We start from the raw sequence: 26,987 nt of genomic DNA, 5'->3' as shown, positions 1-26,987 counted from the left end.
GTCTGCATAATACAGTACAGTACAATATATATTGTACTGTACTGTATTTTACTTACACTTTGTCTGAACAGATCTATGCTTTCAGCACAGATCTGTTCAGAACCATGGACAGCAGGACGCCTGAGAAGGCGTCCTGTTGCCATGGGAACCTTCCCCGTCTGCTCAGTAGTGGCCAGAACTGCGCAGACGGGGAAGGGTAAGGACGGGGCTTGGGGGGCTGCCTGGAAGCTCTCTCCCTCTCCATTCGGGGGACTGCAAAGGCACAGCAGCCCCCCGATCGGAGAGGGAGGGAGCTCCCTCTTACTGTTAACCTTTTCCATACAGCGGTCAGTACGGACCGCTGTATGGAAAGGGTTAAACGGCTGACATCGCATCACCGATGTCAGCCGTTTATACCAGGGTGCCAGCAATGTGCTGGCACCCTGGTATACCCACTAGACGCCAACGATTACGCAATGGGAGGCGGGCGGGGGATCGCGATCCCGCCTACCGCACCGCCCGCCTCCCGCACCGCCCGCACCGCCCGCAACCCTCCCCCTGCACCTCCCACCGTGCTCGAACAACTCAGGGGTGCAGGGGGGAGGGATACAGGGACCGCGGGGATCAGAAACTGCAGAAATCGCAGCAAACCGCAGGTCTGAATTGACCTGCGGTTTGCCGCGATCGCCGACATGGGGGGGTCACGGGACCCCCCCGCGCATTTAGCCTAGGTGCCTGCTCAATGATTTGAGCAGGCGCCGGGTTCCGATCACTGCCAGCCGCACGGCAGTGATCGAAAATGCACAGGGCGTACATGTACGCCCTGTGTCCTTAAGTACCAGGGCACAAGGGCGTACCTGTACGCCCTGTGTCCTTAAGGGGTTAAGAAATGAAGGTCAGTCAGTCCGAAAAATTGGAAAAACTTTGAAAGTGTCCCCAAGTGCGGCCACAAAGACCATCAAGCGCTACAAAGAAACTGTCTCACATGCGGACCGCCCCAGGAAAGGAAGACCAAGAGTCACCTCTGCTGCGGAGGATAAGTTCATCCGAGTCACCAGCCTCAGAAATCGCAGGTTAACAGCAGCTCAGATTAGAGACCAGGTCAATGCCACGCAGAGTTCTAGCTGCAGACACATCTCTAGAACAACTGTTAAGAGGAGACTGTGTGAATAAGGCCTTCATGGTAGAATATCTGCTAGTAAACCACTGCCAAGGACAGGCAACAAGCAGAAGAGACTTGTTTGGGCTAAAGAACACAAGGAATGGACATTAGACCAGTGGAAATCTGTGCTTTGGTCTGATGAGTCCAAATGTGAGATCTTTGGTTCCAACCACCATGTCTTAGTGCGATGCAGAAAAGGTGAACGGATGGACTCTACATGCCTGGTTCCCACCGTGAAGCATGGAGGAGGAGGTGTGATGGTGTGGGGGTGCTTTGCTGGTGACACTGTTGGGGATTTATTCAAAATTGAACGCATACTGAACCAGCATGGCTACCACAGCATCTTGCAGCGGCATGCTATTCCATCCGGTTTGCATTTAGTTGGACCATCATTTATTTTCCAACAGGACAATGACCCCAAACACACCTCCAGGCTGTGTAAGGGCTACTTGACCATGAAGGAGAGTGATGGGGTGCTGCGCCAGATGACCTGGCCTCCACAGTCACCGGACCTGAACCCAATCGAGATGGTTTGGGGTGAGCTGGACCGCAGAGTGAAGGCAAAAAGGGCCAACAAGTGCTAAGCATCTCTGGGAACTCCTTCAAGACCGTTGGAAGACCATTTCAGATGACTACCTCTTGAAGCTCATCAAGAGAATGCCAAGAGTGTGCAAAGCAGTAATCAAAGAAAAAGGTGGCTACTTTGAAGAACCTAGAATATGACATATTTTCAGTTGTTTCACACTTTTTTGTTATCTATAGAATTCCACATGTGTTAATTCATAGTTTTGATGCCTTCAGTGTCACTCTACAATTTTCATAGTCATGAAAATAAAGAAAACTCTTTGAATGAGAAGGTGTGTCCAAACTTTTGGTCTGTACTGTACATGTAGACACAGGTCACATATAACTATAGACACACATAAACTACTATATACACGCAGGTATACACAGCTATAGATACACACAGATACAGTACACTCATATATACACACAGATAATACATAGCTATATATGTAGCTGGCCAGCTAAGACCTGTCCTGGTTGCTAATATAGCTTGTGTGTTTAGATGTTTGGATGTCATATAACTGATATATTTTGTGTTCACAGAAGCAGAAAATATGGCATGCCTTTAAGATTCATTAAATAATGTAAGGTAAGCTCAATGACACAGCAGAAACAACAGAAAGAGATAAACTGTTGTTGCTGGGCGGGAGTCTTGACCAATCACAGCCAGCCTCACACACAGCAGGAGATTTGACAAATTACAGACAGCCTCACACACAGCAGGAGATTTGACCAATCACAGTCAGCCTCACACACAGCCTGTGTGGGAAATCCCCTTAGCAGGAGCTGCTAGAATCATTACACCAGAGGAGAGGAGCTGAACAGACATTCACTCCACTAAGAGCTGTGTTTTATGGAAGCAGATAGGCCAAAATAGGTATTTAAAACAGTTATATATTGTTCCTACTGTTAATATAGTGATTAGAACTGTAAGTAAACACACAAATACCTGGTTCAGTATAGTATTTGTGTGTTTACTTACAGTTTCACCAATTGCAAACTACAAAGTTCACAATCCAAATTCAAATTCCATATTGCAATCCAAATTGCATGCAACCATACCAGATCATACTCAACCAATATGCAAATAGTTACTGCTATGTAACTGCATACTGCAAATTGTGACCAAATTCAGCACGTAGAACTATTAGTTAGACCTCAGATATACCTCTCAGAGAGATCATAAAGTGCTTAAATAACTTAAAGTGAGAGTACAGATACTCAAGAGAGAAATATATCCACAATTTTATGTTGAATGACGAGATTGAACAGTTGAACCACCATCTAATGCATACCGACATTTTGTGATACCTTTTCAACACGTGTTATGTACATGAACTATTTTCTGTGGAAGCGGCAGTGTTATATATGAAGAAAAGTTGAAGTTAATAAAAAAGTTATTTCAAGCATTTGGTATACACTGTAAACCTACTGTTTCCATAGAATGGCGCTAGAAGAATTACAGAGTAACAGACAGTCTGTTTGGACCCAAAAATTTGAGATACCAAAATTCTTCTAATGCCACAGCGCAAAAGGCACTTCATAGTGGAACTATGTGGATCCTCAACTTGCACAGTGAAGAGCGTTAGAGAAGCAGAGCACCAGCATATACCGCTATGCAGCAACTGTTACTTGAGTGAGCAAGCAAAGACACCTCAGCGGAGCTACCATAGAGGCCATAGAATGTGTGCATTAGTCAAACTGCAGCCGACTCTTAAAGTGGCAAAACAGCAAAGGCAAAATAGTCAGAGAAAGAGCACCAACCCTCCTGTGATGCCTAGAGAGAGAAAGAGACGCATGGTGGGAGGCCAAAGTCCAGAGCTAGAGTGCCCGCACCGCTATCCACAAAGAGACCACGTACTGCAGCCTGGTAGTTTCCCACCACTAGGCCTAAAGCCTGCAGCAGCGAATCCAAGCCAGCGCATTGCAAGTCATTTATTGCCTGCATTTATCACTGTTATATTTAAAGTGAAAGTTATTTATTTCTGCATTTGTCAATATTTTGCATTTAACGTGAAAGGCATTATTATTATTATTGATTGTTATAGCATTTAAAGTAAAATATCTGAGCTTAGTATTACCATGCCACTGTTAGAGGATACAAAGATAGATAAAGTAGAAGTTGAAGAGCAAGGGAACCTGTCTGAAGTAGAAGAGTCTGATGCAGCACTAGTCTTGCCTCAAACAAATATAGCCCAAACAGATGGACTAAGACGTTCATCACGTGCCATAAACCCGACCTCAAAGATGCTGGTAAATTTGGAGCAAGAAGCAGCTTTAAAAGAGAAAAAGTTTGCCCGGATGTATGATAGGTGGAAATCGTACATTAAAGACATTCGTAGAAAGCTAAAGCAGGAAAGTATAAAAAGGAACTTGAGTGATATGGTAGAAATTATAGAAGTATCTGAATGAGAGCTTATGGCAGCATATGTCAACCTGCGGTCGTTTATGACACCTTCCCAGGATATTGTAAGGAACATGGACACATGTACTGCGGTCACTAAAGATTTTGGTAAAGCTCATGAGAGAACTATCATCTGCAGAAAACTATGATGAAGTTAATGTAAGAAGTAGAATGAATGAGCTTTTTTTATCAGAGACTATGTGTCTGCTGACGTCCTGGGATTACCCTAGTTGAGGGTATATACTGTAGTCCTGTCTTTACTAACTCTCCTGTACTCCAATGAAAATGGTCCCCAGGGAATTTATAAAAACTCATTAATCTTCATGAATTCCTGGGTCTTTGTTGTTGTCTATTTTGACAATATTATTATTTTTTTCTTCTGATTGGGCCTCACTTGTTGTGCATGTAAAAAGGTTTCAAAAAAATTGAGAGAAAACCAACTTTTTGCAAAATTCAGTAAATGTGTCTTTGGGTTTTAAAGAAGTCTTTTTCCTGGGTTAAACACTGACACCTCAAATCTTTCATATGGACCATGCCAAGGTGCAATCCATTGTTCATTGGGCTAGACCCACTTCCCTCAAGACCCTACAGAGATCACTGAGGTTTGCAAAATGTTATAGAAAATGTATTGGAAACTTTTCAATCACTGCCAAACCGTTGACAATTTTCACCAAGAAAGGGGCGTATCTATTCAACTAGTCCTCTGATGTGATGTCTGCTTTTGAAACCTTGAAAGAGAGTTTAATTGTGCTCCTGTACTCATCCAGCCATATGTTGCCAAGCAGTTTATTGTTAAAGTGGATGCTTCAGAGTTTGGAGTGGGTGCTGTATTGTCGCAGGGGTTATCTTCTCTGACTAAGTTGGAGTCATGTGCATTCTTTTCCAGAAAATTTTCCTCTTCGGAACCAAATTATGACATTGGCAATGAGGAAATGCTGGCTATAAAATGAGCCTTTGAGTAATGGCAGCATTTCTTAGAAGGGGCCTAACATCAGCTCATTGTACTTACAGATCACAAGTACCTAGTGTACCTTGACAGTGAACCCCAGACATGCACAGTGGGCCTTGTTCTTCACCTGGTTTAATTTTATTGTTGCATATCGTCCTGTACATAGAAAAGTGAAAGCCTGGAAAAAGCTCAAAGCATCCATTGCGAACAGGTCAATAGGAAATGTTCCCCGAGTCAGAATTTTATTTTAGGGGATTTTTGAACTAAGAATTTAAGCCTTACGTTCCAGTCTGGTAAACATTTGGGCCATTTAAGATCACTTATTTTATTAATCTGTTATCTTTTGCCCTTTAGATTCCATCCTCCTTCAGGATACATAATGTTTTCCACAAATCACTGCTTAAGAAATACATTCCTCCTGTGATTCCTCCATCTAAGCTTCCTAATCCAGTTGTTATCCAAGGTGAACTGGAGTACGAGGCAGAGAATATTCATGACTCCCGGAGAGTTCAGGGCTCTCTGCAGTACTTTAGCCATTGGAAGGGATATGGTGCTGAGGAGAGAACATGGGTTGCGGTTCGGGATGTTCATGCTCCTCGACTAGGAAGTCTCATCTTGAGTTTCCATTGAAACCTGCTCCTTATGTTGAGGGTCCAGTGGCCGCTCCTAGGAGGGGAGGTAATGTAAGAAACTTACCTGTCCAGGCTCCAGCAGCACAATCTTCAGCCTTGGCATGGCCACGATGGGAGAGACATGCTACACTCCCTGGTGACAAAACAGAATCCTTAGCAACAGATTAGCAATGGGCTGATTGCTCAGCTGCTCTATAATTGTGTGCTAGTGTTTCTGACTAATGAAACGCTGAGTCATGGACCTATCAGGTTCTGATGCAGGGACACAGTGCTCTATTTAAACCCTTTCCTGGCCATACACCAGTCTCAATGATAGTCTGACTCACTAGCTGTGTTTCTGGTTCCTTGTTCCTGTGCTTATTGGATTGCTCATTCTTCTGACCACTCTCTATCTCATTTGGTTCTGCATTGTCCATCTGGTTCTAATCTCAGCTTGTCTTCTGAACACTCTCTGTCTCTCGTTTGGTACTGCATAGCTTTTCTGGTTCTGAACCATTTATGTACGACTCTGGTATTGTGTTTGTCTGTCTTTGCTGTTTTTCCATCTCTGCACTTAAATAGCGTAGGGACTGTCAACCAGTTCCAGCTGGGTTATAGCCTTAGGGCTCACTGTCCTTGTCTCTCCTTACGTATTGTCGTAACAAGAACACCTTGTATTTGACTTATCACAGTGACCCTCTGTTCTTTTTGTACAATAATGACTACTTCTCCATACACTTTTCAGAGGACTCATGAACATTTATAATACATGATTTACCTTTTTATCCTGATATAAATGTTAACAGCAATTACCAGCAATAAATATAAATGTCAATCAAACATCTGTCTGGATTGCTCTGTTTGATCTGTGTTTTTTTTATATATATCAATGGTCTATCTCCCCTGCTAATTATATTTCTTTATAAATCAGAGACAAACATGAAATATGTGCCTTCCAGGTCTCTTCTGATAGGGATAGCAGTACATTCATGTCATAGTCATACCACCCTGCGTGAATTTTAATAGGTATGCCTCTGCGAAAGCCTAGACATTGTTTTAGTCATAATTCACTTACCGTAATATTCTATTCTTTATTACTAAAAATATATTTGCCAGAGTAAACAGAGTTTACAAATAGCATCTCTTACAATGAAAATCAATTGCCATCCCGGTTCATATATATTATGACATATGCAAAAAGGATAGGTATAAAATAACAAATACACAAACAGAACATGTTGTCAATGTCATTTATATTACAAGAACACTTTCGTCATTTTTAGCACCTATCAACAACTTACATGTGAATTTTGTATATAATTGTTTTACAAAAAAAAGTGTCTGTGTATATATATTATGGAGACTAGCTCTGGTAGACAGGATTAGCGGACGTAGTAGAGAGGCAACAACAAGTTCTTTGGATCAAACAGTTCAGTGTCATAATTCACAAGCAGTCATATTCAAACAAAAAGTCACCTTGCGGTGTTGGTGGTAATTCACACCATGCAACAATTCTACCTCAGAGTCATTGCTAGTACCAGAACCAACCTGTTTTCAACCTGTTGAGGGGTTGAACACACACCAGACAGTGTACCCGGGACAGGGCATCTGTGATTCCCTGTAACCGGCCTGCCCTGTGTTCCACTGAAAAGTTTTGTAGGGAGATAAACCATCGGGTGACCTAGGCATTTCTGTCCTTGGCCTGGCTCATCCACTTTAGAGGGGAGTGGTCAGTCACCAGACAGAATTTTCTCCCCAATAAATAATAGCGGATAGATTCTAGTGCCCACTAGCCAGGCACTCTCTCTCCACTATATTATACCAGGTCTCGGCTGGGGTGAGCTTACGGCTAAGGAAGACAACGGGATGCTCCTCCCCGTGGACTTCCTGAGACAGTACAGCACCGAGGCCTACTTTGGAGGCATCGGTCTGTAAAATAAACTCCCTTTTGAAGTCGGGCATCACCAAAACCGGGAACCCGCACAGGGCCGACTTCAAAACGAAGAAAGCCTCTTCCGCCCGATCATCCCAGCGAACCATCATTGACTTGTGTCCCTTCAAGAGTCCTGTCAAGGGCGTGGCTAGAGTAACAAAGTGGGGAACAAACCTCATGTAATAGCCCACCATTCCCAGGAATTACTTTGCCTAGTGGTGACAGGTCGGGCCCAATTACGTATCTCCTCTATTTTGTTCACTTGGGGTTTGATGACTCCACGCCCAATGACATACCCCAGATACTTAGTCTCTTCTAACCCTATCGCACATTTATTTGGGTTAGCGGTTAGGCCAGGTTTCTAAAGGGAGTCCACTACAGCCAGCACTTTGTGTAAGTGACTTTCCCAGTCAGTACTGTGGATGACAATATCGTCCAGGTAAGCCAAAGCGAACCGACGATGTGGACAAAGCACAATGTCCATTAGTCAATGAAAAGTGCCGGGGGCACTATGCAGACCAAAGGGTAAGACCTTATATTGATACAGCCCCTCAGGCGTGATGAAGGCAGTTTGCTCTTTGGTAGCCTCCGTTAAGGGCACCTGCCAGTATCCTTTCTTGAGGTCCAAAACAGAAAAATACTGGCCTTGTCCTAACCTCTTGATGAAGTCATCCACCCAGGGCATGGTATACGCATCGAATTTGGAAACCTCGTAAAGTTTTCGAAAGTCGCAACGTCCCGCTCGGCTTGGGTATCAATACTATAGGACTGGCCAACTCACTTTTTGACTCCTCAATGATGTCTAGCTGCAACATTATTTGCACCTACTCCAATATGGCTTGTCGCCGAGCCTCAGGCACCCGGTATGGTTTTAATCAGACTTTTGCCTGAGGCTCAGAGACAATGTCATGCTGGATTATGGAAGTGCGTCCAGGGAGGTCCAAGAACACATACGTGTTCCAAATAACAAACTCCCTGGTCTCCTGAGTCTGTTTAGAGGAGAGGCTACCAGAAATTGTTACTGTGGCAGCCGCCTCTCTTGCATCAGACAGAGGAGCCGGTACCTCTTCTCCTAGAAAACCCGGCCGTGGGCTGTCTTCTGTACAGGCTTCCCTATCTTTCCACGGTTTGAGTGAATTCACATGGTAAACCTGCTCTGGCTTTTGCCGCCCTGGCTGGTGTACCTTGTAGTTTACATCTCCAATTTTCTCAAGTACCTCGTAAGGCCCCTGCCACCTAGCCAGGAACTTACTGTCCACGGCACCAGAACCAAAACCTGATCACCCGGGTTAAAGATCCGAAATCGAGCCTGCCGATTATAGACCCAACTCTGGGCTCGCTGAGCTGCCTCCATATGCTTCCTAACAAGAGGCAACACTGTCTCTATCTGATCTTGCATCTTTGTAATATACTCAATGACACTTTTTTAGATTGTTGTTCCCACACCTTTGGAGGGGACACACAGCCAGGGCAAGGTAAACGATATAATAAAAAAGGGTGACTCACACAGACACCACATGCTGCCCTCTGTCTCACCCCCATCAATAATCCCCCCATGAACTTTTTAACAGTCTGTCACTCACTGCTGCCTCATTCTGACTGTAGCTTTGGTCAGGCAGCACAAAACAGGGCAAGTCAAGCGTTGCTGGACCGGCAGCGGTGATGCTGGAACCTGGGGCTGTGTTCAGGCAGTCCATTCTCCGTTCCGGTGACTGAGTGGCAGACGGAAGCAGCGCGGGCGTGAGCGCGGTATAAAACTGCCTGCTCCTGCTGTGAGGCTGCAAGAGATACACTGGCCGATCAGCAGCAGGAACTTTGCACTGCTAAATGCTAATTGGCCAGTGTGCAGCAGTTCCCAGCAGACAGATGAGAAAGCGCTGGAGCCTGTATGTCACTGGTTAGACAGGGAGGGATATCGGCGCGTACTGTGCAGACAATGGGGGAGGGGGGCTGTGAGCAGAGGGAGAGCAGGGCCCGGGACGGAAGACAAGTGGGCTGCCTCAATGCCCGATATAACTAGCAGTAGGCAGCAATCATAGTACATAATACAGACGTAGGGGGCGGGGCCTTCCATGTGCTCCGGGCTCCCCCTGCCATGGGCCCCATAGCAGCTGCGTGGTCTGCCTATATTGGTAGTACGCCACTGGTATCCTCTATACACGGGATAGGGTGTAACTAACTGATTGGTTGGTCTGACGACTGGGACCCCCAAAGATTCAGAAAATGGGGGCCCAATGTTTCCATGAATAGAGTGTCAAAGTGCATGCTAATCCTGCTGTTCCATCAGATTAAGAACATGGAATACCTGTTCTCAGAATTGGTAGGGTTCTATGCAATCAGACCTCTACCAATCAGTTAGTTATCACAATCTTGTGGATAGGAAATAACTTTTATATTTGGCACAACTTTAAGTGAAAATATTTAATGAAGCATTAAAATGTCCCTTATCTTCTGGTTTTGGGGAAATTACTAATTTAGGAATTCTCAAAAAGAAGACACAAATAAACTAATATAATAAAGTTAGAATTTCTAAAAAGTTACTGGTTGCTGTAACAAGTTCTTACATTAATTACTAATGCTGTGTGTACCATTAAGCATTAGCAAGTCTAGATTAATATGACAGATTTTCTTGATTAGCAGAATTTCTAGACTCACAGGTTATAATTAGAGATGAGCGAATTTAAAAAAAATTTGATTAGGCCGGTTCGCCGAATTTCCCTTTTTTTATAGTGGTGTAGAACACTGCCTTGCAGTAACACGCATAGGGAGTCTGCTGTGGTAGTGAATCAATACTGTAAGTCAGTATGACATGCAGATGACAGGCGTCGCTCTTAGAATCACTGCATACGTCACTTATTTGGGCAGTTACGGGGCCAAAACTGACCAAATAACTCAAGTATGAACTCAGCCTTACAGGTCAATGTTAGCGCCAGGTATAAAGAACCATGCAAAGGCCCCAGATCCTACTATATACTTGTTCTATTAAATGCTTATACAAGTAGAGCCCCCCCCCCGACAGAGTGGAGTGGGTGTCAGCAGTATGTTTGTGTTGACGTCACTGATCCATCAGAACAATAACCTACAAAAAACGGATCCTGTCTGTGGAGCATCCGCCTTCATTTGGTCAACATTTGGTCAGTAATCCATCAGTATTACTAAAGCAAAAAAAAACAGGAGTGGATACAAAACGGAGATGACACGTGAATGGAATATTTGCATGTCTTCTGTGTTTTGTACCCACTCCTGATTTTGGCTACCATACCAATCATAAGCCAATTCTGATTCAAAATAGGGACCATGTCATGCAGGCCTTACAGCTGTTACATAGACAGGATCCGTTGTGCGTCACATTTTTCCTTCCTTTTGACATATCAGAAGAAGGCTTAAATAAATGATGATTTTAGCCAGGCCAAAAGGTAAAATAGTGGCCCAGTCATGAAGTGGGTAGGGTGGGAACAGCATGCGAAGTCCACAGAGTGACCCTATGACATAGTGGTGAGGTGAAAGCAGCATTAAGAGACCACAGAGAAGCCCAATGACAGTCTCGGGTGGCAGCAGCATCAGAAAGAGGCCACAGGGTGGCACAATGACAGTGTGGAGGTGGCAGCAGCAGCATCAGGAGGCCAAAGAGTGGCAGAATGGCAGTGTGGAGGTGGCGGCAGCAGCATCAGGAGAAGTCCACAGGGTGGCACAATGACAGTGTGGAGGTGGTAGCACAAGGCCACAGAGTTGCAAGGTGACAATAGTAGCTGAAGCAGGTAACCAAAAGAAACCGGTCTCTTTTGTCAAAGTGTTTATGTGGCACCATGGATGATCTAGTCTGATACATCAGGCATTGGTGGGTGGAAATCCTGGCTGATCCACGCCTTATTCATCTTGACAAAGGTCAGTCTCTCCACATTTTGGGTGGACAGGCGAGTTCTTCTTGGGGTAACTATGGCCTCCGCTGCACTAAACACCTGCTCTGATGCCACACTACTGGCCGAGCAGGACAGCTTTTCCAGGGCAAACTCTGCCAGTTGCGGCCACAAATGCAGTTTGGCTGCCCAGTAGTCCAGCGGGTCTTCAATGTGGAGTGGCAGGGTGCTGTCCAAGTATGCCACTACCTGCTGGTTAAGGTCCTGCTCCAGGTCTAGCTGCTGCTGCTGGTGAGTAGTTTCTTCCATAGGCGGGTAAAGAAAGCTGCTCATCAGCGACTCTAGACTCAAGTTGCTGCTGATGAAGCTGAAACTGCTCCTACTCACCCCCACCCTGCCACAGCAGCCATGGCAGAGGAACGTGAGCGCAGAGGGCCCCCCCGGTCAGACCTACGAGAGGATGGACGATGGCGCAGATAGGCAGCGGCCAACTGACTACATAGAATGTCTCTATAGTAGTTTAGTTTGTCCTCCCTCTCAGCGGGTGTAAAAAAAGGCCCACATTTTGGACCAGTAGCGAGGGTACAACAAGGTGGAGAACCAGAAGTCATCCCTCTGCCGAATGGTGACATTTCAGCTGTCACTACACAAGCAAGTGAGCATGCATCGGGCCATTTGTGCAAGTGACTCGGAGAGACTCCCTGCCTCCATCTCAATTGCATACTGCCATGGTGTGTCCTCTGCCTTGTCTTCCTCATCGCCCTGTAGTTACTCTGGCTGCTCCTGCTCCTCCTCTCCTGTCACCTGTGTATAAAAACCGCCCATTTCACTACACATTGGAGCACAAGCAATGTCCTCCTCCTCCAGTTCAGCCCCCACAGGGCTCATGTGGCCGTGAGATCTAGACGGCACGTCTCCAGTCTCTTGACCAGCCAGACTTAGCAACATCTGTTCCAGGACATGAAGCAGTGGAATAAAGTTGTTCATCCCGTAGTCCTGGCGACTGACGAATACCATGGCCTCCTCAAAGGGCCTGAGCAAACGGCAGGTATCACGCATGAGCTGCCACTGGCTGACATCGAAGATCCGCTTGGATCATCAAGAAATCGTTTATGGCCTTTCTCTGTTCGTATAGTTGGTCCAACATATGGAGGGTGGAATTCCAACGGGTGGAACATCGCATATCAGCCTATGTTGGGGGATGCTATTCTGGCGCTGCAGCTCAAGGAGGGTGTGCTTTGCGATGTACGAGTGGTTGAAGCGCATGCATAGTTTTCTGGCCATTTTTAGGATGTCTTGCAGATAGGTGGAAGACTTCAGGAACCACGACTCTTGCTGCCATGCCCCCTTACTCTGCTGCGACCTGTGCCTGCGCCAGAAACACTTAGGCCTCTGCCACTCCCCTGTGCAGGGCCTGGTACTTATCTGTCTGACATACTGTTAGATCAAATAAATAAATAAAAAGGAAATTCAAACACCCCAAAAAAGTCAGTAATTTTCTCACTTTACCTAATAAGCCCTTTTTTCCCACTAATACACGCCAAAGAAGGCTTTAGAACATATAACTGCACCTCCGAACGGCAAATAATATATATTTTTGTGCCACTAATACACGCCAAAAAGGGCTTTAGAACATATAACTGCATTGCTGAACGGCTGTAATTTTCTCACTTCACCAGACAACGGCTAATAAGCCCTTTTTTTCCCACTAATACAAGCCCAAAAATGCTTTATAACATAAGGGCAAATAAGACGTAGAAATATTTCCTTGTAATAAACCCTGTTAATGGCTGTATCAAACAACACTTGCACCCCGATAACAAGAACGGTTTGCTAGAATTACGAAGCTGTATAATGGCAATTTGGATCCGCAGTCAGTGCAGCAAGGTGTAATAGGATTGTTCCTATTACCCAGGCTGTAAATTTCCCTACTGAACCCTGTTCTGCTCCAATTCTGTGGAATGATTCCTCCCTATTCTTTCCCTGAACTTCTATACAGCAAAATAAAAGGTTTAAAGTATTTTCTACCACTGTCCCTAGTGCCTGCTGACGTCTCTCCATGCACTAAGTACACTGGAAAATGGCTGAATCCAAGATGGCTGAGGCTATTTATAGGGCTGTGACATCACAGGGCTGGCTGGCTGCTGATTGGCTGCATGCATGGCATTGTCTGCGATACCTCGTTCCCAGAGTTCCTTGCTCCATATCCTAGCACGTGCAGCAGCCATTTTAGGAGAAAATGAGTTTCGTTACCACAAAGCATGAGGAAATTCATATTTGGTGCGAAACGATTTTTTTCTGAAATTCAGATCGAATTCCACTTTGTCAAATTCGATTTGCTCATCTCTAGTTATAATAAAGTAATACATTTTCTTCCAAAAACTGAGGTAATTAGGTGGGAAGTCACATTAGGAGAGCTGATTTATAATGTTAAGGATAACTGTCATATATTTTTTTGGGGGGAGTATTGGATTGTGGTTATTAATTATTCCTTGGTGGCCCTATTTCAACTTTTCACTGTGTATTCAATTACCCCTTAATTCCACAGTTTTGTTCCCTGTACTGCCTACTTTTACCTGTGCTTAAAATCAGGTTGCTAGGCATGGTCCGTCTATCTGTTAAAGGACGGAGGACGCAGCCTGCAAGGTCAGATTACAGACAGCCAGGGACTGTAAGTAAATGATTAAAGCCAGGTCCTCCCCAGCAGCTGATAACAGTGCCTGGGCTGTGTGCACTTCTCCCTGTCCCTGCGCTTGGCAGACGCTCCCTCACTCAGAACTGGAGAAGTAGAGTCGAAGCAGCGTAGACCAGGGAAGGGAGATCAGCCATCTGCTCAGTGTATAAATGAAAGCAACATGTGGTAAGAGGACCCCTTTGTGCTGCAGGAGATTAACCCTTTGGGGGGGGGCTGTGGTTACTGACACTTTTGGGGGGCTATTGTTACTGGCTAGTGAGGGCAGGCGGGATTAGCCTCAGGGTGAGGGCAGTGGCGGCCATCTTAACTGAATAGTGAAATTGCAGTTTTATGCAGACTAGTTGCTAAGGGCTGAATCTTATTAAATATGGGGTAAGTCAGTCTAATAGTAACTGATTCTGGAATATCATGTTATTAGTAACTACATATATGAAAATTGAAATTAGGGTCTAAGTGTGACAGTTATCCTTGAAATAAAAAGGGAAGTGGGGTTGGCGTGTAAAGCATGCCTCCTGTACATCTCAACTCCAAGTGCAATAAGGCCAAATCTACACAGAGCAGCTTAGTGCTATTTTTAATGTGTAAACTGCCTGAACCAGAAGTGAATTCTGAAAGAAGGAAATTTATATAAGATTATATACTTTCCCCCTTTTTTGTGGTACCCACGTCTTTTTCTGTATATCAAACCCCTTTGAAACTTCATTGTTTGGCTTTGCTGTGATTACTCTTTCTTGTAAGCTCCACTGTTTCCTGACTAGTTGATGGGACAAGAAGTATGTAGCCGTCTGATAGCTGCCCTTATCAGCCATATTGTCTTTCATGGAGTTTCTTCTGTTACTTGATCACCAGTGGTTCCTCCTCCTCTATCTCTCATACCACTCTGGCATTTAGTCACACCTAGAGATTTATCTCCTTTTGTTTCACAACATTCATATTAGGCTACTTTCACACTTGCGTTCGGGGTTCCGCTTGTGAGTTCCGTTTGAAGGCTCTCACAAGCGGCCCCGAACGTACAGCCCCAATGCATTCTGAATGGATGCGGATCCGTTCAGAATGCATTAGTATGGCTCCGTTTGGCCTCCGTTCCGCTCAACAGGCGGACACCCGAACGCAGCTTGCAGCGTTTTCGTGTCCGCCTGGCCGTGCGGAGCCAAACGGATCCGTCCAGACTTACAATGTAAGTCAATGGGGACGGATCCGTTTGACGTTGACACAATATGGTGCAATTGCAAACGGATCCGTCCCCCATTGACTTTCAATGTAAAGTCAGGAGTCCCTATTAATATACCATCGGATCAGAGTTTTCCCCAATCCGATGGTATATTTTAACTTGAAGCATCCACATCACCATGGGAACGCCTCTATGTTAGAATATACCATCGGATTTGAGTTAGATCGTGATAACTCAGATCCGACAGTATATTCTAACACAGAGGCATTCCCATGGTGATGGGGACGCTTCAAGTTAGAATATACTAAGAACTGTGTACATGACTGCCCCCTGCTGCCTGGCAGCACCCGATCTCTTACAGGGGGCTGTGATCCGCACAATTAACCCCTCAGGTGCCACACCTGAGTGGTTAATTGTGCTATCATAGCCCCCTGTAAGAGATCAGGTGCTGCCAGGCAGCAGGAGGCAGACCCCCCTCCCTCCCCAGTTTTAAATTCATTGGTGGCCAGTGCGGCCCCCCCTCCCTCCCTCCCCAGTATTAGCATTGGTGGCCAGTGCGGCCCCCCTCCCTCCCCAGTATTACATTCATTAGTGGCCAGTGCGGCCCCCCCTCCCTCCCACCCCAGTATTACATTCATTGGTGGCCAGTGCGGCTCCCCTCTCCCCCCCTAATTAAAATCCCCCCCCCAATCATTGGTGGCAGCGGAGAGTTCCGAATTTTAAAAGTATTATACTTACCTGCGCTGTCTGTGACCGGCCTGGCGCTCCTCCTACTGGTAAGTGACAGGTCTGTGCTATAAGCAATGCACAGACCTTTCACTTACCCGGCCGGTCACAGACAGCGCAGGTAAGTATAATGCTTCTAAAATTGCTAAGTAACCATGGCAGCCAGAACTGCAGTAGCATTCTGGCTGCCATGGTAACCGATTGGAGCCCCAGCGATTAAACTGGGACTCTGATCGGAACTCTCTGCTGCCACCACTGATGGGGGGGTGATTTTAATTAGGGGGGGAGAGAGGGGGGCCACACTGGCCACCAATGCATTTAATACTGGGGAGGGAGGGAGGGGGGCTGCACTGGCCACCAATGAATTTAATACTGGGGAGGGAGGGAGGGGGGCCGCACTGGCCACCAATGAATTTAATACTGGGGAGGGAGCCGCACTGGCCACCAATGAATTTAATACTGGGGAGGGAGGGAGGGGGGCCACACTGGCCACCAATGAATTTAAAACTGGGGAGGGAGAGGGGTCTGCCCCCTGCTGCCTGGCAGCACCTGATCTCTTACAGGGGGCTATAATACGCACAATTAACCCCTCAGGTGTGGTACCTGAGGAGTTAATTGTGCGGATCACAGCCCCCTGTAAGAGATCGGGTACTGCCAGGCAGCAGGGGGCAGTCATTCACACAGTTCTTAGTATATTCTAACTTGAAGGGTCCCCATCACCATGGGAATGCCTCTGTGTTAGAATATACTGTCGGATCTGAGTTTTCACGATGTGAAAACTTAGATCTGAAAAAGCTGTCTAATGCAGACGGGTCAGTTCTGAACAGATGCAAGCGTTTGCATTATAGGTGCGGATCCGTCTGTTCAGATGCCAGACGGATACGCACCGAACGCAAGTGTGAAAGTAGCCTGACAAAGGCAAATGGCCTGGACAATCTCTACCTATAATTCTAAAATCCCCATAACCGTTAATGTTTTATGTATGCAGTCATAATAAGTCCTATACTGTATCACAGCTTTGAAGTAGAAGGTCCCCAGCTGCCCTGAAATTGGCAATGTCAACACAGCAATTTTGAATCTTTTACGTCCATAGGGTGCAAGATGGTGGTTGTCAGGGGTAGCAGTAGACACTATATTGCAGCAGCAGGCTAGCGCTATTAAAGGAGTATTGCCACCATTTCATATGCACAGGATATGAGATAAATTTTTTATAGATGCAAGGCTCATCTTTGCAACTTCCATTTTTCACATAAGTGCAGGTTCCACCTCTAGTGAGACTCTGAGGAGCCAGTGCAGAGGATGGGAGTGGCTGTGGCCCTGAATAGATGATATGTCACTGTGTATACCCTCATGCATGGTGGCTGGCAGAGTGACAGGTGATGGTACCTGTTTTATACAATCTTTCTAATGTCTCTCTCCTGAACTACTGGCTAACAACTGAAAGCTGGCCCTTGTAGCTGTACGTGTCCACTGTAAAATGCACGCTTTTTTTTTGTTGGCCTTGTCCGGATGTGATCTAAAGTGATGGGCGTCTGAGTCATATTCCCTCACCTGCAGCAAAGTCTGGATAGCTATGGTTGCTGGTACTCTGCTGACTGTAATACTGTTACATTTTCATGATCTCTGTAGTATTGTTTTTGAATTCTCTCTGGAGTAGTGATCTCACAACTGAGTTGGTTCTCTGGTCACAAAGGCTCTTAAAGCAGAAGCAATCGGAAGTGCTACCTCACTCCTCATAGTTCTAGCTAACATTTCCCTATACTGCCAGGAAATAGGACCAGCGCACTTCTATGAAGAGGGGAGGAATGGGGTGGTTAGCCTCACCCCTGATGCCTACCATATCTCACCTACTAGTGTACAGTGCAAACATTAAATAACATTGCAAACCAAACATTTGCAGAAATACCTTGCACTGGGGTACTGCAGACCAACACCTATGTGGCTATGCAATAAATATAATACAACTGCAATAAAAGGGGGTCAGTCAGCACATCTCAATGTGCAGTTGCACGCTGCCATGGCTAGAAACATACAGGGGGAAAAAGACAATGCAGCAGCACTCTGCAGACAATAATTCCATAATTCTAGAAAACATCCTGGTGCTAATGCTGCGCTTATGTTGCAAATTTGATATTCTGTCTAGCCCTGAATAGCCTGTCTGCCCCATAGGCTGATTTTAATTAGAGTAAGTATAAAGCTGTAGCCTGCTCTCATTGTATTTATTTAAAGCCATTTGGCACCAGGAGAGGTACAGAATGGGCTCAGCATGCATGTTGGTACCTGCATCCCTGGATTTAATGGAGCCTGTTATGGCACCAAAAATGGTAAAAAGCAGAGGGGGCCCAGCATGCATGTGGAACCTGCACCCCCTGAATTTTATGGTGGCCATTATGGCACATAACAGTTAACATTTAGTGTCAGGTTCCCATCTTATAGAGATCGCCTTGACGTTTGGCAGATGGGCCCAAATAATTTTGTACAAAAGTATTTGCCCAGAATCTCTAATTTGCAACATAAGCAAAGAGTCCAATGATATTCTTGATATTCAGGTGCCTACTGCCCTCCAGTCGTTTATTGACATATTTCTCCCTATGCTTTCCCATTAGGGAAAAATCTGCCAATCAGCTTTAGGTAAGGGAGGGAAGCCTTCAAATTGACAAATTCTCAAAATTTGCTGCACTTTAAGCCAATGAAATCAATGTGTTTGTCAGAGATAGCAGCACATCTAAACTGACAGGTTCCCTTTAACAAGTGTATTCCCTCGTCATTTAAAAATGCATTTAATCCTAATCTGTCCTTTTAATTTCTCCTCTGTGCTACTTGTAAATTTACAGTGAATTTACTATTTACAGTGGCTTTAAAATACAGCCATGCCTCAGAGACCATATAATCAATACATGGCATTGCTTTTCAATGGTGCTGTTTTATGCTGTAATAATTGCATTTTTGGAATTGCAGCAAAATTCACATCCAGAGTGCAACAGTTTCTGAATGGCATTTTAACCAAAGCGGAAGATGCGTGTTTGGAGCTAGAGGAAACACATTGTAAGAAGTTGGCACTGCCTCCTATGCAGGGTTTTAAATCAGACCTCATTTATATCATCAGCTGCAAGGCACTAAAACAAAGATTTATCACTCAGCTGACGGACTGTGAAAGCTAGTATGGCTCTGACTTTTTTTATTCTACTAATATGAGTACAAAGCAATCTATTTTAAATAGATATTATCACCTTGCAAACATAAAGGACTATTAAAGCTAAAGTGCAAGTTATTATATATGGAAGAGCTACCGTCACATTCCAAAACAATTACACAAAATTTCCATGGATTACTCAGAATACATGACTCCAAAATAAAAGTGAGAAGCTATGTTCATGGATTTCTGCCACCAATCTGCTGAATGAGAATTCACCCTAAAACACAAGTGTAAAACGAGACACTAAAAAAACATGTTATTTCTAGAGATGGCCTTGCGGTTCCCCCGGCGGTCGTTTCACGGCAAACTTTGCTGCACCATATTCTTTTGTATTGCACCAAACTTTGACCCATGACACATACATCAGGTTAGACAGGACAGCCAATTGAGATGTTTCAGCACATGGACACACCCTCACCCTATAACAGAACCTGGGGAACCCGATCTGGCAGCCATTTTACATTCTGTTTTTTGCCACTGTAGGGAGAGGTTGCATTGTGGAGCAGGGACAGGCTGTTAGGGACACCAAACACTAGCTAATAGGGCCACAAAAGGCCTTTTAAGGACTGGTAAAGGTGTGCTATCAATAGGTGTGATATACTGAGGGGTGTTATATTCTTATAATATATTTTCTAACATACAAAGTATATTATAGTGCATTTGTATCGTGCAGCAGTTGTGTGCGGTTCTGCTGCGATAACGCAGCTATATAGAGGGACAAACGCTATTGGAATAACTAATTGCAGCGGGTATGATATACCTGTTGTCCCCCAACAAACTGATTGAGGGGTGTGATATACCTTCTTCCACAAAATGCTGATTGAGGGCTGCGATATACCTGTTGCCCCAAATAAACAGGGTGGTGTGATATAACTGTTGTGGCAAAAAAAATAAAAATTGAGGGGTGTGATATACCTGTTTCCACAAAATACTGATTAAGGGATTCGATATACAGTACCTGCTTCCACCAAATAATGATTGAGGGGTGCGCTATACCTGCTCCCACAAAATATTGATTAAGGAGTTTCATATATAGAGATGGCCTTGCGGTGCACCCGGCGGTCAATTTGCCGTATACTTTGCTCATTCGCTGGTCGCCAAACAGGCGAACATATGCTGATGTCTGCCAGCACCATATTCTTTGCATTGTGCAGAACTTTGACCCATGACACATCCATTAGGTGGGACAGGACAGCCAATTGAGACATTTCAGCACGTGGACACACCGCCTACCCTATAAATAAACCCGATCTGGCTGCCATTTTACATTCAGTTTTTTGCCAGTGTAGGGAGAAGTTTCTATATGGAGTAGGGACAAACTGTTAGAGAGTATAGAGAAACCAAAAGCTAGCTAATAGGGCTGGTATAGGTGTGCTATCGATAGGTGTGACATACTGAGGGGTGTGATATACCTATAATCTAATTTCCATATAGTGCATTTGTATTGTGCAACATTTGTGTGCAGTTCTGCTGAGATTCCGCAGCTATACAGACAAACAAACCCCATTGGAACAACTAATTTCAACTGGTGTGATATACCTGCTTCCACAAATACTGCTCTTCTAAAGGGTGTCAATGCCTGCCCTGTGAGAAGTCTGAGAAGATCAGATAGACTTGCAGCACGTGAGTCTATCTGACAGGTCTTTCTGTTTTTCCTTGCTGTCTGTTGTTGTGGGCAGGATCTCACCTCTCCACAGGTTCTGCTCATTTGCTGTTTAGTGGCTGTATTTAAGCCCGCCTCTCACTGCAGACCTTGCGGTTATTTCCTTCTGGAGTTCTAAGCTGGTTGTTAGAGGTTCTCCTGCTTCTTACTCATCTCAAGCTAAGTCCTCCTGTTTCTACTTCGTGTGTGTGTGTTGTGTCTAGGTCTCAGGTAGACGCTGGTCCCTTCACAGTGTAAGGTCCCGGCAGTCTCATCCCCATTCCCTAATTTAGGGTTTGTGTCAGTTTCAGCAGGTCTTAGGTTCTGGTGTATGAGTTCTTCCACTATTAGGATTTGCTTATACTGTCATTAGTCAGGGAGAGGCTCAGGGATAACTAGAAGGTTACCATCCCCTCCTCACTAGCTTTGGGGCCTAGTTTGTGTTACTGTTGTAGTTTATATGGAGTTCTTCCTTTCAACACTTAACGTGACATAGGGACATTGTCACAGGGTCAGTTTGAAAATTACAGGTAGAGGAAGAGGCAGGCGATTCCACAGGGGTGGTAGGGGTCGGGCAGGTGCACCAGGCCGGAGCCTAAGTGGGAAGTTGTAGAAGGTGCGTGCGATTACATCAAAGGACGCACCAGAGTTGGTTGAGTGGCTCACTCAGCCTATCGCTTCTGCACCCTCCTCATCCTCTGTATCTGCATCCTTCTCACTCTCTGCTGTGTGCACCCCCAAAGACACCACCACCACCACCATAGCCCTTCCACTTGAGTCAGAGGAATTATTTTCCCATCAATTCCCAGACCTTATCGATGTGCAGCCATTCTTGGCATCGGATGAGGTAGAGGAGGTAGCAATGTCTGCCACCCAGCGGTCTGACAACAGTACCCAGATCACCCCAAGGAGGGTGGCCCAGCTGTTGCTGCCTACTCCAAGATCTCAAATGTCAGTGGTAGTGAAGGTGACAATGATGACGTGTCAATGGAAGTCACGTGGGTGGCCACAAGAGAGGAAGGGGAGGGGAGTTCAGAGGGAGAGATAGAACAGTAGAGAGGGAGGAGAAGGAACAGAAACAAGCAGAGCTTGCAGGGAACAGTAGGAAAAAATCAGACTGCAAATATATCTGGAGAAAGCCATCTACCATGCACAGTCACAAATGGCGCTCCCAGGACGCCAGCACATGGCTCCGCAGTGTGTGCTTTTTTTTAAAGTGTCAGCTGCTGACAATAGTGTTGCCATCTGCAGCCTGTGCTGTCAACGTATAAGTCATGGTAAGCCCAACACTCACCTAGGGATGACTGCTATAAGAAGGCACCTGGCCTTCCAACACTGAGCCCAGTGGGAGCAATGCCGTCAAAACCCACAAAGCCACACTCCTGGTGCTCCACGTCCTGCCTCTTCTCCTTCTCCTCCCATTTGTCCCCCACTCCACCTTCCACTGTGCCATTATAGCGGTCATATGGCAGAAGGCAGGCTTCCGTGGCCCAAATGTTCGAGAGTAAAAAGTTAATGATGTCAGATAACCCTCTTGCCCAATGGCTGACCGCTGGCTTGTCGCAACTGCTAGCCCGCCAACTATTGCCATATAAACTGGCGGACTCGGAGGCCTTTAGAAAATTTGTGGCCATTGGCACACCGCAATGGAAGGTCCCCAGAAGGAAATATTTCTCCCAGAAAGGCATCCCAGAGCTATATGGCCACGTTCAGCGGCAAGTGAATATATCTCTCATACATATGTGGTATAGCAAACACAGGCAGAGAAGTTACATAAATTTTACTGCCTACTGGGTGAACCTTCTGATGGCTGTCAAGCATATAACTCGTGGCTCCCGTGTGGATTTGGTGTTAGAGCCAAGGATTGCATGCAGGCCTGCCTCTTCTCCTCCTCCTACTCCGTCCTCCGTCTCCTCCTCATTTTTCACTGCTACGGCCTATTCTGCTGCACCCCCAAGCTCCCCAGAACCTATTCGATATCCCAGGTGAGACGTTGCCATGCTGTGCTCCGGCTGTTGTGCCTAGAAGCCAAGAGCCACACCAGTCCTGCACTGCTTTCAGCTCTGCGGTCACAGGCCGATCAGTGGTTAACGCCGCTCAATTTGAAAGTTGGTAAAGTGGTGTGAGACAATGATGCCAATCTGCTGAGCGCACTGAAACAGGGCACACGTCCTGAATTTAGTCGTGAAGCGATTTGTTGCCAAATATCCCGGTGTCCATGACGTCTTGCGGCAGGCCAGGAAAATCTCTGGCCATTTTAGATCTTACAAGGCAATGGCTCGCCTTGCTGACGTTCAGCAGCGACACCACTTGTCCGCGAGACGTCTGATTTGTGACAGCCCCACGTGCTGGTACTCCACCTTGTATATGCTTGATAGGCTGCTCCAGCAGCAACATGCCATTAACGACTACCTGTACGAACTCGGCAGCAGGATAGGTTCTGGGGAGCTTGGTTTCTTTTCACCGCACCAATGGCTGCTCATGCAGACTCCTGCAGCAATTAATGAAATCACCAAACTGGTCAGTTGCAGCCAGCGTGCCATCAGTGACATTGTGTACCTTATGCCTACTTTCTGGAGCATGCATTGCATTGTGTCATTGATCAAGCCATCGAGGAGCAGGAACTGGAAGATTAGGAAGTCGCAATGCTGAATGAATTCCCAGGGGGGCTTCTGCATCTGAGACAAGTCAGCAGGAGTCTGAAGAGGAGTCAGAGGAGGATGGTGGCTGGGGGGAGGAGGAGCAAGAAGAGCAGGGTTTGAGGGGGACTTTAAACTTTTGGGGGATCTCTGGTGTTGTCCGTGGCTGGGGGAAGGAGACCGAGGATGACATTCTCCTGGGCGATGAGCAGGAGCCAGGGCGCTCCACCGCTTCCAATTTAGTGCAAATGGTGCCATCATGCTCCAGTGTTTGAAGAGGGATCCTTGTTTAAAAAGCATAAAGGGCAAGGACCAGTACTGGGTGGCAACGTACTTAGACCCACGGTACAAACACAAAATGGGGGACATGTTACCAGCATCACAGAGGGCTGTCAGAATGCAGCATTTCCAGGTCTTGCTGCGTGAGATGCTGCATTCTGCTGTTGCGGGTTCTGGCAGAGGAATTTCCACCCACAGCGAAACAGGTGCGGGTACCAATCCTACCGCGCCTGCAAGAAGAGAGCGATTTGAAGATGTGTTGGTCACTTTGGATATGAGATCATTCTTGAAGCCAACCCATCGACAGCCACCCTCCGGATCCAGCCTCAGTAAACGCCTAGACCGACAGGTGTCCAACTACATCAGGTTAACAGCCAATGTGGGCGCTCTGAGAAGCAAGGAACCCCTTGACTACCGGGGGTGCAGGCTTGACCTATGGCCAGAGCTGGCACAATTTTCCATGGAACTCTTGGCTTGCCCCTCGTCTAGTGTCCTGTCTGAAAGGACGTTCAGCGCAGCAGGGGGGATCGTGACCGATAAGTGCACTCGCCTAGCTCATGACAGTGTAGACTAACTCAAATTTCTTTAAATGAATGAGACACGGATTTTGAAGGAATTTAACACCTGTGACGACCAAGTGTAATTGAATTTCCTCATGCCAGCCCACACATAATCGCCATAACCCAGAACAAAGAATGGTCCTTGTCTTATGCATATACAGCGGCAGGTAAATGCCTAATTTTTGGGGCCTGTACTCCAGCGACCTACAGTAAAATTTTTAACCAGTGACCGCCTAATGTACCTTCAGCCACATAATCACAAGTTCTTTTCTGTTAGGTGAATGCCCAATTTTTGGGGACTGTACTGGCCTACAGTAAAATTTTTATCCAGTGACTGCCTAATGTACCTCCAGCCACATAATCACAAGTTATTTTCTGTCAGGTTAATGCCTAATTTTTTGGGCCTGTACTCCAGTGGCCTACAGTAAAATTTTTATCCATTGACCACCTAATGTACTTCCAGACACATCATCATAAGTTATTTTCTGTCAGATGAATACCTTATTTTTGGGGCCTGTACACCCGTGGCCTAAAATAACATTTTTCTAGGCTGCAGAAGGGCACATTTTTAAGAGTTTCCCTTTAAGGCACATAAAAATGGCCCCTGATTAAAATAAATATTTTGTCGGAATGTTTGCCAATGATCCCCCTCCGGTATTCTAGTAAGTATTTGGTGGCTGCAAATATGACCTGAAGTTTTTCAGGTTGACCTGCCATTAAAATCAATGGGGCCCGTCCCGAGTGTGCGGTTCGCAAACATTTGATCGCTAACGCGTGTTCACGAACCGTCCCTGCTGACGTTTGTCCATCACTAGTTATTTCAGCGTAAGCCTAGATTTGGAAATAATGAGGCAGAATTACTAATCCTTTAGATGGGCTAAACTTTTTAGACATGCAAATTTTAGGCCAGAATTGCTGCAAAATTTTGGCACAAAATGTCATTTCATATACCAGACATTTTGCAGAAAATCCACTCCCCTTTACTGAAAAAGCCATGCCCCTCTACCAGCTAAGCCAGAAAACTTCTCTAACCTGAGATTTGTCAAATTGTGCACTCAACAATAAATGTGTGCCATTTTAGCTGCAAAGCTTGATCTTAGGTCACTGTATCACAGTTCTCAAAGTTCACGTTTTAGACACCAATATACCCCCCCAAAAAATCTAAAGAACAAGTGATTATGTGGCTGGATGTATATTAGACGGTCACTGGATAAAAAAACTTTAGCACTGGAAGGATGCCGTTCATTTTTCGTTGAACATCCTTAAAATAGCTACATTTCACACACATGGCCTCTCTGAAGCTCAATGCCAAATATTAATGTCTGGTAAGTTTTTGAACATCCTATTGGTCATAAAGTGAGAAAAACCACAGGATAAAGGATAAGTAGGTGGGGATCCAACTGCTGGGGCCCCTGCCAATCATGAAAATGGGTCCACATTTTTATCTTTTTGAATGGCACAGCAATCACGCATGCACATTTCATTCAACTCTTTGGGACTGCTTGTACTTGGTTATATCCAGCAGTCCCACAGAGTTCAATAAAGTGGTCTGCTTTATTCAAACAGGAGAACATGGGGCTCACATTCTCGTAATCTGCAACAGCCGCAGCTGTCAGACCCCCACCGATCAGACGTATCCCCTATCCCAAGGGCCAGCAACCTACAGCATTTCAGCTGTTCTGAAACCACAAAACCTAGAATCCAACTTTGACTTGTAGGGGAGTTACAATAACAAGTGCAAGTGTGCATGCTGGGCGTTGTAGTTTCAAAGCAGCTGTAGTGTCGTAGGTTTCTGGTCCCTGCACTTATCTTGCGTATAAGGAATCATATGACCACCCTCTTTAAAAGTTTAGTTTCTTTAATATAATATTGGCAACGGTACATGACCTGTAGTCCTACATCTGTTCTGTCCTTCCCTTCTCCTACAATAAACATTAAGCAAGCCAGAGGGAGGTGTAGCTTGGGCAAGTGTCTATATTTTATGACAAATCCAATAAATATTGCTAAGAGGAATCACTTCCAAGATTTGCAGAGCCCTGTCAGTCTGCATGACTAAATAGTATACTGAATACCTCAACGATCAGCCTAATTACACAGTTATGTTTCATTACTTCCTATTACGTTCCCTTCCTCTAAAGTGGTACAAAGAGGGTGTTTGTTAATAGACCTTCTGTGGTGGCATCTAACAACTTTGTGTTTGAAGTCATGCCTGGACATTAAACAGTCTGGCTGTTCTGAAGGCTGGGTTTATGATAAGATGAAGCACATCTCCTGATCTTAACCACACTACAGGCAATGCATTTTCTTTTTTTTTTCATGGATCAAGATGCGAATAAGTTGGAATTACATAACAGATCATATATACACAGCAATGTCCTCTATCCTATAATCTATGGAACCACAAAATGCAGTAAGTCATTCTGTTCTTAAAGCAAAACTACTTAAATAAAATGTAGCACTAATTCAAGGAATTGTATATGTTACATATAGAGAAATTGATAATGTTTTATATAGCCTTATATACAGTGGCGTACCGCCAATGGCGGCAGACCACGCAGTTGCTATGGGGCCTGTGAGGCTGGGGGGCCCCGGCCAGGCTGAATGGCCATGGCCCCTC

Source organism: Bufo gargarizans, chromosome 3 (assembly GCF_014858855.1).
Source record: "Bufo gargarizans isolate SCDJY-AF-19 chromosome 3, ASM1485885v1, whole genome shotgun sequence".
Taxonomy (NCBI): Eukaryota; Metazoa; Chordata; class Amphibia; order Anura; family Bufonidae; genus Bufo; species Bufo gargarizans.
The sequence above is the reverse complement of the archived record's forward strand: the minus strand, read 5'-3'. Positions refer to the sequence as shown.